Source organism: Cherax quadricarinatus, chromosome 4, assembly GCF_038502225.1.
Source record: "Cherax quadricarinatus isolate ZL_2023a chromosome 4, ASM3850222v1, whole genome shotgun sequence".
NCBI lineage: Eukaryota > Metazoa > Arthropoda > Malacostraca > Decapoda > Parastacidae > Cherax > Cherax quadricarinatus.
The window spans coordinates 69,409,549-69,425,097 of NC_091295.1; the positions used below are offsets into that span (position 1 = coordinate 69,409,549).

The following is a 15,549-nucleotide window of genomic DNA, read 5'->3' on the forward strand; positions in this document are numbered from 1 at the left end:
TTTAATTCAGTAATAAAGCGAGAAAGTTGAACAATTGTTGAATAAGTTACTTCCGAGATATCGGCCGGGAGCGCCGGCCGGCCCCCGTCTCCAAAAAAAAAAAAAAAAAAATTTCGCGAAAATCGCGTTTGTTTGGGTGTATTTCTTAGTAAACTGATGTTCTAGTGCAGTTAGCCTCTTCAAAACACCGTTTTCTCTTACTCGCAGACTAAAGAATACGACCTGGAGAGGAGTAGCTCAATATTTATGGAAATATTCCCGATAATCTTTCGTCACATTATGGCCTATTTTATTCAGTCTAGAGTATATAACATGTTTGTATGTTATTTAGAGTGTTTATTATATCATATTAGATCAATTCTGATAGAAAAATAAGCTGTAGAGTTGATATATAAGCTGATATAAGCGTAATAATGAGTGATTTATCCTGGCGCGGCAACCCTTCCGCGCATCTTGATATGATTAATGACTGTTGCTAAATCTAGGGATAAGCTCCGTCTTCAGTTTTATGATGCCAAGTAGTCAGTTATTATATTAGAAAGTATAATGCAAGAAAAAAGCGATAAAAAACAAGGAAAAATTTCCAAATATATGGGCCGTGAGCAGACTCGGTACCAACATCGCCGTCACCATACCTGATATAAATGGCTATAATTTCTTGTAGAAACGTCGTAGAACATTCATTCTGGTACCATTGTGTTGCCAAAGAGTTGAGCTATTTTTCAGTATATATAACTCAATTTCCATATTTTTTCGATTTTTCGGTGAGCGCGCGCGGAAAATTGCCCTACAGCCCCCTTAACATTGAAGACGAGACACCATGATCATAGCCCGGATGCTGTAGCTACTTTATTATTATTATACAGCATTAAAAAGCAAGTGCTAAACCCACATAGGTTACAGAGTCCTGAAGTTTGAAATAAGTGATTTCCAGTTACAAGACCAAAAGGGCATGTACCCTCCAATGTCTGCTAGAATCTAGCCAAATACACTTTTCTGTCACATACCACTGGAGGCCTAGCTTCATCTTACCTGGCACTCGTTGAACTTACAATTTACAGTCTGCAATCAGAAAAAGGGAACCACAAACCAAAACCCATTGACTACAAGTTTGGCAGCAAACCTGAGTCAAGCAGAACCTAGCAAATCATGATGTGATGCATGACCAGTCAACTGATTCAACAAAACCAGCAATGAGCTTCCCATATCTCCTTTATTCACTCACCAATGGTGGACTGCAGCTTCAACTTCTTGAAGCACACTCTTATATCTATGAAAAGCATTAAATGTGTCGAAATGTTTCCACCCTCCGTGTGTTAAGCAGGAGCTTTAGCCACCAGGCCACTCACACTCGATCTTCTTTAAATCAAATTTGGAGAAAAGGTATCAGGGAAAATGAGACAAAGCCATAATGGGCTATTACATATGGGGACTGATCTAAGAAATCCAAACACTAGAAAAGAAAATGTCATTCCAATGTCTATTTTTAACATGAATATCCTTGCTGATATAACTGTAGCATTTACAGTGTGATAATGTTCCTCTGAGATGATAAAGGATTTCTTTATTGGTGTGATTATTTTCATAATGATTACATTATTTAGTACAATAAATTTACATCCAAGAAAACAGATTCCATTATCTAATATAAAAAATTAATTTATTTTGTAACTATGTATTGATATGTACTATAAAAATTAAAAAATTTTCAAATTAGCACACCGAAAAGCATAGAGCCCTGCTTGACAGTGTTGCGCTAATACTACAGTGGTTTTTCAATTATACTCATTCTTCATTTATTATTAAGGCTACCTACAATATATTCACCACTCATTATAAGCTAAATCTCTGCACAAAATTCAATTTAAACCAGCAAATAATAGAGCCTCCTAGACTGGAGAATACACTAGACCTCATCTTCTCAAACAATGATGATCTGATAAGAAATGTCACCATATCAAAAACAATATACTCAGATCACAACATAATTGAGGTTCAGACATGTATGCGAGGAGCCCCAGACCGACAAAATGAGACTAGTCACGAGGGAGCATTCACCAAATTCAATTTCAATAACAAAAACATAAAGTGGGACCAAGTAAACCAAGTCCTAACCGATATAAGCTGGGAAGATATACTAAGCAACACAGACCCCAACTTATGCCTAGAACAGATTAACTCGGTGGCACTCGATGTATGCACAAGGCTTATTCCTCTAAGAAAAAGGAGGAGTAGATGTAAAATAGAAAGAGACAGGCGCTCCCTTTACAGGCGACGGAAAAGAATAACAGAGCGGCTAAAAGAGGTCAATATATCTGAAATGCGTAGGGAGACACTGGTCAGAGAAATAGCAAGCATCGAACTTAAGCTAAAAGAATCCTTTAGGAGTCAGGAATCGCGGGAAGAACTAAAAGCCATAAATGAAATCGAAAGAAACCCAAAGTATTTCTTCTCCTATGCCAAATCAAAATCGAGAACAACGTCCAGTATTGGGCCCCTACTTAAACAAGATGGGTCCTACACAGATGACAGCAAGGAAATGAGTGAGCTACTCAAGTCCCAATATGACTCAGTTTTTAGCAAGCCGCTAACCAGACTGTGAGTCGAAGATCAAAATGAATTTTTTATGAGAGAGCCACAAAATTTGATTAACACAAGCCTATCCGATGTTATCCTGACGCCAAATGACTTCGAACAGGCGATAAATGACATGCCCATGCACTCTGCCCCAGGGCCAGACTCATGGAACTCTGTGTTCATCAAGAACTGCAAGAAGCCCCTATCACGAGCCTTTTCCATCCTATGGAGAGGGAGCATGGACATGGGGGTCGTCCCACAGTTACTAAAAACAACAGACATAGCCCCACTCCACAAACGGGGCAGTAAAGCAACAGCAAAGAACTACAGACCAATAGCACTAACATCCCATATCATAAAAATCTTTGAAAGGGTCCTAAGAAGCAAGATCACCACCCATCTAGAAACCCATCAGTTACACAACCCAGGGCAACATGGGTTTAGAACAGGTCGCTCCTGTCTGTCTCAACTATTGGATCACTACGACAAGGTCCTAAATGCACTAGAAGACAAAAAGAATGCAGATGTAATATATACAGACTTTGCAAAAGCCTTCGATAAGTGTGACCATGGTGTAATAACGCACAAAATGCGTGCTAAAGGAATAACAGGAAAAGTCGGTCGATGGATCTATAATTTCCTCACTAACAGAACACAGAGAGTAGTCGTCAACAGAGTAAATTATTATTATTATAATCAAGGGGGAAGCGCTAAACCCGGAGGATTATACAGCGCCTGGGGGGGGGGGATGTGGAAGGCATTCAGGCTTAATTCGGGGAACTGGAGCACAGATCCAATTCCCTAAATCAAGAGCCCCTCACCAACATCAAGGAACCTTCCTTGAGGGGTCAACAGAGTAAAGTCCGAGGCAGCTACGGTGATAAGCTCTGTTCCACAAGGCACAGTACTAGCTCCCATCTTGTTCCTCATCCTCATATCCGACATAGACAAGGATGTCAGCCACAGCACCGTGTCTTCCTTTGCAGATGACACCCGAATCTGCATGACAGTGTCTTCCATTGCAGACACTGCAAGGCTCCAGGCGGACATCAACCAAATCTTTCAGTGGGCTGCAGAAAACAATATGAAGTTCAACGATGAGAAATTTCAATTACTCAGATATGGTAAACATGAGGAAATTAAATCTTCATCAGAGTACAAAACAAATTCTGGCCACAAAATAGAGCGAAACACCAACGTCAAAGACCTGGGAGTGATTATGTCGGAGGATCTCACCTTCAAGGACCATAACATTGTATCAATCGCATCTGCTAGAAAAATGACAGGATGGATAATGAGAACCTTCAAAACTAGGGAGGCCAAGCCCATGATGACACTCTTCAGGTCACTTGTTCTATCTAGGCTGGAATATTGCTGCACTCTAACAGCACCTTTCAAGGCAGGTGAAATTGCCGACCTAGAAAATGTACAGAGAACTTTCACGGCGCGCATAACGGAGATAAAACACCTCAATTACTGGGAGCGCTTGAGGTTTCTAAACCTGTATTCCCTGGAACGCAGGAGGGAGAGATACATGATTATATACACCTGGAAAATCCTAGAGGGACTAGTACCGAACTTGCACACGAAAATCACTCACTACGAAAGCAAAAGACTTGGCAGACGATGCACCATCCCCCCAATGAAAAGCAGGGGTGTCACTAGCACGTTAAGAGACCATACAATAAGTGTCAGGGGCCCGAGACTGTTCAACTGCCTCCCAGCACACATAAGGGGGATTACCAACAGACCCCTGGCAGTCTTCAAGCTGGCACTGGACAAGCACCTAAAGTCAGTTCCTGATCAGCCGGGCTGTGGCTCGTACGTTGGTTTGCGTCCAGCCAGCAGCAACAGCCTGGTTGATCAGGCGCTGATCCACCAGGAGGCCTGGTCACAGACCGGGCCGCGGGGGCGTTGACCCCCGAAACTCTCTCCAGGTAAACTCCAGGTAGTAGGCTGGTAGATAGCAACCGCCCAGGGAGGTACTACCATCCTGTGGTAGTAGGCTGGTAGATAGCAACCGCCCAGGGAGGTACTACCATCCTGTGGTAGTAGGCTGGTAGATAGCAACCGTCCAGGGAGGTACTACCATCCTGTGGTAGTAGGCTGGTAGATAGCAACCGCCCAGGGAGGTATTACCATCCTGTGGTAGTAGGCTGGTAGACAGCAACCACCCGGGGAGGTACTACCATCCTGTGGTAGTAGGCTGGTAGACAGCAACCGCCCGGGGAGGTACTACCATCCTGTGGTAGTAGGCTGGTAGATAGCAACCGCCCAGGGAGGTACTACCATCCTGTGGTATTAGGCTGGTAGATAGCAACCGCCCAGGGAGGTACTACCATCCTGTGGTAGTAGGCTGGTAGATAGCAACCGCCCGGGGAGGTACTACCATCCTGTGGTAGTAGGCTGGTAGATAGCAACCGCCCAGGGAGGTACTACCATCCTGTGGTAGTAGGCTGGTAGATAGCAACTGCCCAGGGAGGTACTACCATCCTGTGGTAGTAGGCTGGTAGATAGCAACCGCCCGGGGAGGTACTACCATCCTGTGGTAGTAGGCTGGTAGATAGCAACCGCCCAGGGAGGTACTACCATCCTGTGGTAGTAGGCTGGTAGATAGCAACTGCCCAGGGAGGTACTACCATCCTGCCAAGTGTATGTAAATGGAAGCCTGTATGTACTTGTTTTACACAAAGGTAGGATTGCTGGTATCTTTTCTCTGTCTCATAAACATACAAGATTTCAGGTACATCTTGCTACTTCTACTTACACTTAGGTCACACTACAAATACATGTACAAGCATATATATATACACCCCTCTGGGTTTTCTTCTATTTTCTTACTAGCTCTTCTTTTTGTTTATTTCCTCTTATCTCCATGAGGAAGTGGAACAGAATTCTTCCTCCGTGAGCCATGTGTGTTGTAAGAGGCAACTAAAATGTCAGGAGCAAGGGGCTAGTAACCCCTTCTCCTGTATAAATTACTAAATTTAAAAAGAGAAACTTTCGTTTTTCTTTTTGGGCCTTGGTCGGATATGGCCGGTTTGTTGAAAGAAGAAGTAATGTGTGTACTGTATGTGCATTTTTTAGGCCCAGCTCTATTGCTCACTTAATATATGATAATGTAAATATGTTATCAGGCTTTTATATACATTTGAAACTGAAAAAAAAGGCTGTTTCACTTTACAACGGTTGCCCGGAACCTAACCTGCTGTACATATATCAAGAAATACTTGAAAGTTCACACCACTCTTGTCTTAAATATTTGTCCAAAAACTGGTTTTGTTCAAGTATTGGCAGCCAATACGGAAAGAAGCACAGTAAGACATGAATAGTAGTAACACCGCCTCTTTGCAAAGCTTCTGACAAGGCATTCTGAACAACTAATACTTGAGAATAGTTTTCAAAATATTTTAGTCCTTGACCTGTGGTTACTGGTAATGTTAACAGGTATACAAGATGTATATCTGAAGGGAAGTATTCATGCAATTCTCTATGTATTTTACTTTTAAGTTCTTCAGAATAGCCCATACTTCCAAATACAGAACTTATTGAATATCTTGTCTCTACAACAATTTTAAACAGAAGCTTTAAACATGAGAAAAATATAGATTTGTTGCGGGCTGCAGCATTTATCACTGGAGAGACTGCCCAGAAATTTATTTTATTGCTCTGCTGACGAGTTTCAAATGGAGAGCGGTTCTTCATACTCTTGTAACGAGACTGATCCATGTCAAAAAATTCATGATGAGAACTGAAGTGAGCAATGCTAAGTGCCACATCTTTACACCAATCACCTGTGTACACAACTTCAGCATACTGAGTGAGGACACGCAGCATCTCATTTTCAAGTGAAGAGGGATACTGTTCATAGAGTGTGATTGTAATCTCTATTGAGAGAAATTTCTTGTTAGACAACTCTTGTTCTAGCTTATCCCATACTGAGCTGTTTCTGGAAACAAACAATATTAATTAAAGGTAAGTTAAAGAATTGTATATATACTGGACATGTATACCTGTCTACAGCAACTATGTAGGTGTATCTACATAACTTTTGTCTCGCTATATATTTATCTACAAATCAATGGTACCTTGAGTTTCGAACAACTCCCAATTCGAACAATTATGTAACTGCTTTTGTAAGTGTATTTTTGGGGGTCTGAAACGGACTAATCTAATTATATTATTCCTTATAGGAACAAATTCATTCGGTATCGGCACTCGCACAGCCTTCTGTAACGAATTAAGTTCATAACTCGAGGTACCACTGTATATGGAACTGTACTGGAGTCATGATAGTGCAAAAAAAAAATGGCTACATATTTATTTTCATGTTCTTATTTTCTGATATATTTGTGTACAAACTAAAAGCAACTAGGAACACCAATATTAGCGTTAGGTAAAGGACACAAGTACTACTGTGGTAATTCAACCAACATTATTACCAATATTAGTGTTAACAATTTGATAATATATAGTACAGTACAAAGAGTGCAGTATGTTATAGAAATTCCTATAAACATACATGAAGAACATAAATATGAACTGATGTCTGAAAGATTTTGAGTGAAAATATAGTGGCACACTCAGCAAAAATTTCTATATGCTTAATTCTAATTTTGCTTACATAGGAAGAGACTGTAGAAGCTGGGAACATCCCTTAGCATTATGGGGCAATGCAAAGGATAAGATCAGAAGAATATCTTCCAAATGGTTAGGTTATATGACATTTTTCTTGCGGCAGAACTCTAACACTTCGACAGCCAGATCTAATACACGAGGCAGTGGTACGTGCTGAGACCATGCACCCAACTCGTGCAATAATTTCAAATCCTATGGAAGATAATGTCAGCACAATAAAATTACAATTTTTTTGATTGAATTCTGGCAAAATGCAAAAGTTCAGTATAATATTTGTACAGTATGTACTGCAAATGCAAATTTTACCATTTCCTTCAATCTTTAAACCAAATTTGAAAATAAAAACGAGTAACTTCTATTTAAAAAAAATTACATAGTAAAAAAAAAAAATGACTTGGACTACAAGCTTACTGGAAAGTCACTGATTGTGCTGAGTATTAAGTATTTTAACATTATTCCTTATCACTAGAACTTAATCTAATAAATGAAAAACACTGCATATGCAAAGTTGATATTTTTTGAATGCTTAGGTTGATTTAAAGATTATAATCTAATCAGAATTGTGAATAATGTTCTAAAGTAAAAGGACACAAGTGCAACTAATGTGACATTTTATTGTGGCAACGTTTTGCTCTCCAGGAGCTTGACAAAGCTCCTGGAGAGTGAAACGTTGCCACAATAAAATGTCACATTAGTTGCACATATGTCCTTTTACTGTCTGACTTATTTGGGTTATCCCAGGTTGTCTACACATATGCTGCTATGTATGATAATTCTATGTAACTGTATTTGTGTATACCTGAACAAACTTACTTGCTTAATTCTGCCAACTTTATTACAATAATGTTCTAGCTCTGTAGCTGTACATAACTGATTTTGAAACCAATGTCTTTCATAAAATTAATATAATTGCTCCTAATTTATATATGTACATTATAAGAGTACTATACCATTTTATCTTAAAAAAGTGTACATGGAAACCACAGGATTTTTTTCTTGGTTGTGTCTAGTTACTGCCTTATATATGGTATAGACATAATTCCATCTGAAAAATATAAATTACTAGTAATATTGCTTATATATAAAATAATAGCTATTATTCACAAATTATACATATCACACCTAAGCCACATCTTCCTGCATTTGCATACAAAGTCTGCTTCATGACAATGTTATGAATTATGACAAGGAAACCATACAATGTGAAAAAATATAACTGGAAAAAACTATCCTTTGCAATGGAGTATATAAAAAGTATCCTGTATTAAGGAATACGTCAGGAGAACCATCCTGTGTTACGGAGTATATATGAAAGGGACACCATCCTGTGTTACGGAGTATATATGAAAGGGACACCATCCTGTGTTATGGAGTATATATGAAAGGGACACCATCCTGTGTTACGGAGTATATATGAAAGGGACACCATCCTGTGTTACGGAGTATATATGAAAGGGACACCATCCTGTGTTAGGGAGTATATCTGACTGGGACCCCATCCTGTGTATATATGAAAGGGACACCATCCTGTGAGTATATATGAAAGGGACACCATCCTGTGTTATATGGAGTATATATGAAAGGGACACCATCCTGTTATGGAGTATATATGAAAGGGACACCATCCTGTGTTATGGAGTATATATGAAAGGGACACCATCCTGTGTATATATGAAAGGGACACCATCCTGTTATGGAGTATATATGAAAGGGACACCATCCTGTGTTATGGAGTATATATGAAAGGGACACCATCCTGTGTTATGGAGTATATATGAAAGGGACACCATCCTGTGTTATGGAGTATATATGAAAGGGACACCATCCTGTGTTACGGAGTATATATGAAAGGGACACCATCCTGTGTTATGGAGTATATATGAAAGGGACACCATCCTGTGTTAGAAAGGGACACCATCCTGTGTTACGGAGTATATATGAAAGGGACACCATCCTGTGTTACGGAGTATATATGAAAGGGACACCATCCTGTGTTATGGAGTATATATGAAAGGGACACCATCCTGTGTTATGGAGTATATATGAAAGGGACATCATCCTGTGTTATGGAGTATATATGAAAGGGACACCATCCTGTGTTACGGAGTATATATGAAAGGGACACCATCCTGTGCTATAGATTATTATTTTTATGATTAAAACTAAGTGTTAAACCTGTGTTTCAGAGCATATGTAGCTGGAAAACCATTCTGTTATAATGACAGGCAAAACTATCCTGTAATAGGGTGATATGTAAGCATAGTTTTTTCTTCTAGGCATGTGAAGTGCTGTATACAGTATCTCATTATTTTTATATTCATAAGGAAGCATTAACCTATATGTATTATGCAACATCTGAGAATGGGCATCCTTCATAAGTCATGTATGTCATAGTAACCACACAATGGGGCTGTATCTAATCTTGCTTAAAATTCATTAGTGCAGAGGTAGTGTCAGGCTTACACCTGACAGGACCCCAGGTTGTGCCATGAACTAGGAAAGATGTATGAGAAACTCACCCAACACCTGCTGCTCTTCTTGCCTAGCAGTAAATACTGTAGATACCTAGGTATTTATGGTTGAGTAAGTTTATTCAGGTACACGTATACATAAATACAGTTATATAAATTATCAAACATAGCAACATAGATTACCTAGGATAACCCAAAAGAGTCAGACTTATTTCCACTGGGACCTAGCTACTGGTAAGTAGGTACTTGGGTGTTAGCTGACTAGGGCAAGTAATATCCTAGGGTGATCAAAGGGCCTCAATAGGTTATTCTGAGTTACTAATAATCCAAATCAAATTTTCTTCTTTAACCCGTAAACGGTCCAAACGTATATATACGTTTTTTCAACATTTGAAAGTATGTAAAAAAAGTAATCTTTTTTTTTTTTACATTTGAAAATGTGTAAAAAAACTTTGATTTACTTTTTTATATATATATTATATATATATATATGTATATATATATATATATATATATATATATATATATATATGTATATATATATTTGAAAATATGTAAAAAAGACGTAGATCAACTTTTGGAGCACTACACATGTGAACGTAGATCTGCTTGGACCGTTTACGGGTTAAAGGGTTAGTCGATAATTATAAGATGCATCCTGGGGAGAACCAAATAGGACCCCAATAGAAATATGCCACACTGCCTGTCTTCTTGGGTTATTCTGGGTTATATGGGTTAGCTACTAGTACATATTATTATATTAGTAAACAAGCGCTATATTATTTTTTTTTTATTTTGCCACTGAAGTGGCTAGTTTATTGTGCACCCCATATCCATCCTGTGGACGGTAGCACAAGAACATATGGATACACAAAAGGCCTAGGAACTAGGCCCCAAAGGGTTAACAGGAATACATATAGATTTATATCTACATATCTATAGTTCACTTATCTGTTACAAGCAAATTTAGGAAATTTGCTTAGTATATCTGGTATCTTATTTTCACTAATAAGATATCTTGACATGTCACATAGGTTATTATACTGTCTGTCTCTGTATTCCTCAATAAGTGGACATTTAAGCACATAGTGTTCAAGACAGTGACCATATTTCTGACCACATAATTTACAAGTGCACACACTATCACTCAACAAGTGCACACACCACACACTATCACTCAACAAGTGCACACACCACACACTATCACTCAACAAGTGCACACACCACACACTATCACTCAACAAGTGCACACACCACACACTATCACTCAACAAGTGCACACACCACACTCAACAAGTGCACACACCACACTCAACAAGTGCACACACCACACTCAACAAGTACACACACCACACACTATCACTTAACAAGTGCACACACCACACACTATCACTCAACAAGTGCACACACCACACACTCAACAAGTGCACACACACACACTATCACTCACACACACCATCAACAAGTGCACACACCACACTATCACTCAACATGTGCACACACCACACACTATCACTCAACAAGTGCACACACCACACAATATCACTCACTCAACAAGTGCACACACCACACACTATCACTCAACAAGTGCACACACCACACACTATCACCACACACCACACTCAACAAGTGCACACACACACACACTATCACTCAACAAGTGCACACACCACACACTATCACTCAACAAGTGCACACACCACACTCACTCACAAGTGCACACACACACCACACTCAACAAGTGCACACTCACTCAACAAGTGCACACACCACACTCAACAAGTGCACACACCACACTCAACAAGTGCACACACCACACACTATCACTCAACAAGTGCACACACCACACACCACACTCAACAAGTACACACACCACACTCAACAAGTGCACACACCACACTCAACAAGTGCACACACCACACTCAACAAGTGCACACACCACACTCAACAAGTGCACACACACACACTATCAATCAACAAGTGCACACAACACACACTATCACTCAACATGTGCACACATCACACACTATCACTCAACAAGTGCACACACCACACACTATCACTCAACAAGTGCACACACCACACACACTCCCTCAACAAGTGCACACAGCACACACTATCACAGGTCAACACATCACACACTATCACTCAACAAGTGCACACACCACACACTATCACTCAACAAGTGCACACACCACACACTATCACTCAACAAGTGCACACATCACACACTATCACTCAACAAGTGCACACACCACACTATCACTCAACATGTGCACACACCACACACTATCACTCAACAAGTGCACACACCACACACTATCACTCAACAAGTGCACACACCACACACTATCACTCAACAAGTGCACTCACCACACTCAACAAGTGCACACACCACACTCAACAAGTGCACACACCACACACTATCACTCAAGTGCACACACCACACACTATCACTCAACAAGTGCACACACCACACACTATCACTCACCACACACACCACACTCAACAAGTGCACACACCCCACACTATCACTCAACAAGTGCACACACCACACACTATCACTCACACCCCACACACTATCACTCAACTAGTTCACACACCACACACTATCACTCAACAAGTGCACACACCACACACTATCACTCAACAAGTGCACACACCACACACTATCACTCAACATGTGCACACACCACACACTAGCACTCACACACTATCACTCAACAAGTGCACACACCTACACTCAACAAGTGCACACACTATCACTCAACAAGTGCACACACCACACACTATCACTGCACCTAAAGTCGGTTCCTGACCAGCCGGGCTGTGGCTCGTACGTTGGTTTGCGTGCAGCCAGCAGTAACAGCCTGGTTGATCAGGCTCGTATCCACCAGGAGGCCTGGTCACAGACCGGGCCGCGGGGGCGTTGACCCCCGGAACTCTCTCCAGATAGCCAGATAGCAGCAAATGGTGGCCGGGTGGCCTGGTGAGAAACATCAACAAACGCTGAAGGCAACACAGCAGGTAACAAAACAACACAGCAGGTAACAAGGCAACACAGCAGGTAACAAAACAACACATCAGGCAACAAGGCAACACAACAGGTATGCAGCGCTGTATAGTCCTTGTGGCTTAGCGCTTCTTTTTTATTATAATAATAATAATAACACAACAGGTAACAAGGCAACACAGCAGGTAACAAGGCAACACAACAGGTAACAAAACAACACATCAGGTAACAAGGAAACACAGCAGGTAACAACACATCAGGTAACAAGGCAACACAACAGGTAACAAGGCAACACAGCAGGTAACAAAACAACACATCAGGTAACAAGGCAACACATCAGGTAACAAGGTAACACAGCAGGTAACAAGGCAACACAGCAGGTAACAAAACAACACATCAGGTAACAAGGCAACACAGCAGGTAACAAGGAAACACAGCAGGTAACAAGGAAACACAGCAGGTAACAAAACACATCAGGTAACAAGGCAACACAGCAGGTAACAAGGCAACACAGCAGGTAACAAGGAAACACAGCAGGTAACAAGGCAACACAGCAGGTAACAAGGCAACACAGCAGGTAACAAGGCAACACAGCAGGTAACACGGCAACACAGCAGTAACAAGGCAACACAGCAGGTAACAAGGTAACACAGCAGTAACAAGGTAACACAGCAGGTAACAAGGCAACACAGCAGGTAACAAGGTAACAGCAGGTAACAAGGTAACACAGCAGGTAACAAGGCAACACAGCAGGTAACAAGGCAACACAGCAGGTAACAAGGCAACACAGCAGGTAACAAGGCAACACAGCAGGTAACAAGGTAACACAGCAGGTAACACGGCAACACAGCAGGTAACACGGCAACACAGCAGGTAACAAGGCAACACAGCAGGTAACAAGGCAACACAGCAGGTAACAAGGCAACACAGCAGGTAACAGGGTAACACAGCAGGTAACACGGCAACACAGCAGGTAACAAGGCAACACAGCAGGTAACAAGGCAACACAGCAGGTAACAAGGCAACACAGCAGGTAACAAGGCAACACAGTAGGTAACACGGCAACACAGCAGGTAACAAGGCAACACAGCAGGTAACACGGCAACACAGCAGGTAACACGGCAACACAGCAGGTAACAAGGCAACACAGCAGGTAACAAGGCAACACAGCAGGTAACAAGGCAACACAGCAGGTAACAAGGTAACACAGCAGGTAACAAGGCAACACAGCAGGTAACAAGGCAACACAGCAGGTAACAAGGTAACACAGCAGGTAACAAGGCAACACAGCAGATAACAAGGCAACACAGCAGGTAACAAGGTAACACAGCAGGTAACAAGGCAACACAGCAGGTAACAAGGTAACACAGCAGGTAACAAGGCAACACAGCAGGTAACAAGGCAACACAGCAGGTAACAAGGCAACACAGCAGGTAACAAGGCAACACAGCAGGTAACAAGGTAACACAGCAGGTAACAAGGCAACACAGCAGGTAACAAGGTAACACAGCAGGTAACACGGCAACACAGCAGGTAACACGGCAACACAGCAGGTAACAAGGCAACACAGCAGGTAACAAGGCAACACAGCAGGTAACACGGCAACACAGCAGGTAACACGGCAACACAGCAGGTAACAAGGTAACACAGCAGGTAACACGGCAACACAGCAGGTAACAAGGCAACACAGCAGGTAACAAGGCAACACAGCAGGTAACACGGCAACACAGCAGGTAACACGGCAACACAGCAGGTAACAAGGCAACACAGCAGGTAACAAGGTAACCCAGCAGGTAACAAGGCAACACAGCAGGTAAGGTAACACAGCAGGTAACACGGCAACACAGCAGGTAACAAGGCAACACAGCAGGTAACAAGGCAACACAGCAGGTAACAAGGCAACACAGCAGGTAACAAGGCAACACAGCAGGTAACAAGGCAACACAGCAGGTAACAAGGTAACACAGCAGGTAACAAGGCAACACAGCAGGTAACAAGGCAACACAGCAGGTAACAAGGCAACACAGCAGGTAACAAGGAAACACAGCAGGTAACAAGGAAACACAGCAGGTAACAAGGAAACACAGCAGGTAACAAGGCAACACAGCAGGTAACAAGGCAACACAGCAGGTAACAAGGAAACACAGCAGGTAACAAGGAAACACAGCAGGTAACAAAACAACACATCAGGTAACAAGGCAACACAGCAGGTAACAAGGCAACACAGCAGGTAACAAGGCAACACAGCAGGTAACAAGGTAACACAGCAGGTAACAAGGCAACACAGCAGGTAACAAGGAAACACAGCAGGTAACAAGGAAACACAGCAGGTAACAAAACAACACAGCAGGTAACAAAACAACACATCAGGTAACAAGGCAACACAGCAGGTAACAAGGCAACACAGCAGGTAACAAGGCAACACAGCAGGTAACAAAACAACACAGCAGTAACACAGCAGGTAACAAGGCAACACAGCAGGTAACAAGGAAACACAGCAGGTAACAAGGAAACACAGCAGGTAACAAAACAACACATCAGGTAACAAGGTAACACAGCAGGTAACAAGGCAACACAGCAGGTAACAAGGCAACACAGCAGGTAACAAGGCAACACAGCAGGTAACGAGGTGCTTCCTTACATCAGTTGTCTATGTTCCCCATCAGAAATATGGGTACCTGGGTGTTAGTGGACTGGTGTGGGTCGCATCCTGGGACAAAACTGACCTAATTTGCGGGAAATGCTCAGCATAACAAAATAGTTTTCTATATAGCAGTATGTCATTGATGTCAGCTATGATCTGTATACCTTGGTCATGTACTTGTAGTAAATGAAGATATTATTATTATT

General features: G+C 41.6%; 1 long non-coding RNA gene across 1 annotated transcript; it reads right to left on the reverse strand.

Annotated features, from left to right (window-relative positions):
• Positions 1-1,461: 1,461 nt before the first annotated feature.
• On the reverse strand, positions 1,462-10,051 carry LOC138854409 (uncharacterized). Its single transcript, XR_011393610.1, has 4 exons — positions 9,735-10,051; positions 8,166-8,260; positions 7,202-7,407; positions 1,462-6,526 (listed from the first exon to the last, which is right to left on the reverse strand). It is a non-coding gene; the product is annotated as an uncharacterized lncRNA (long non-coding RNA).
• Positions 10,052-15,549: the final 5,498 nt, after the last annotated feature.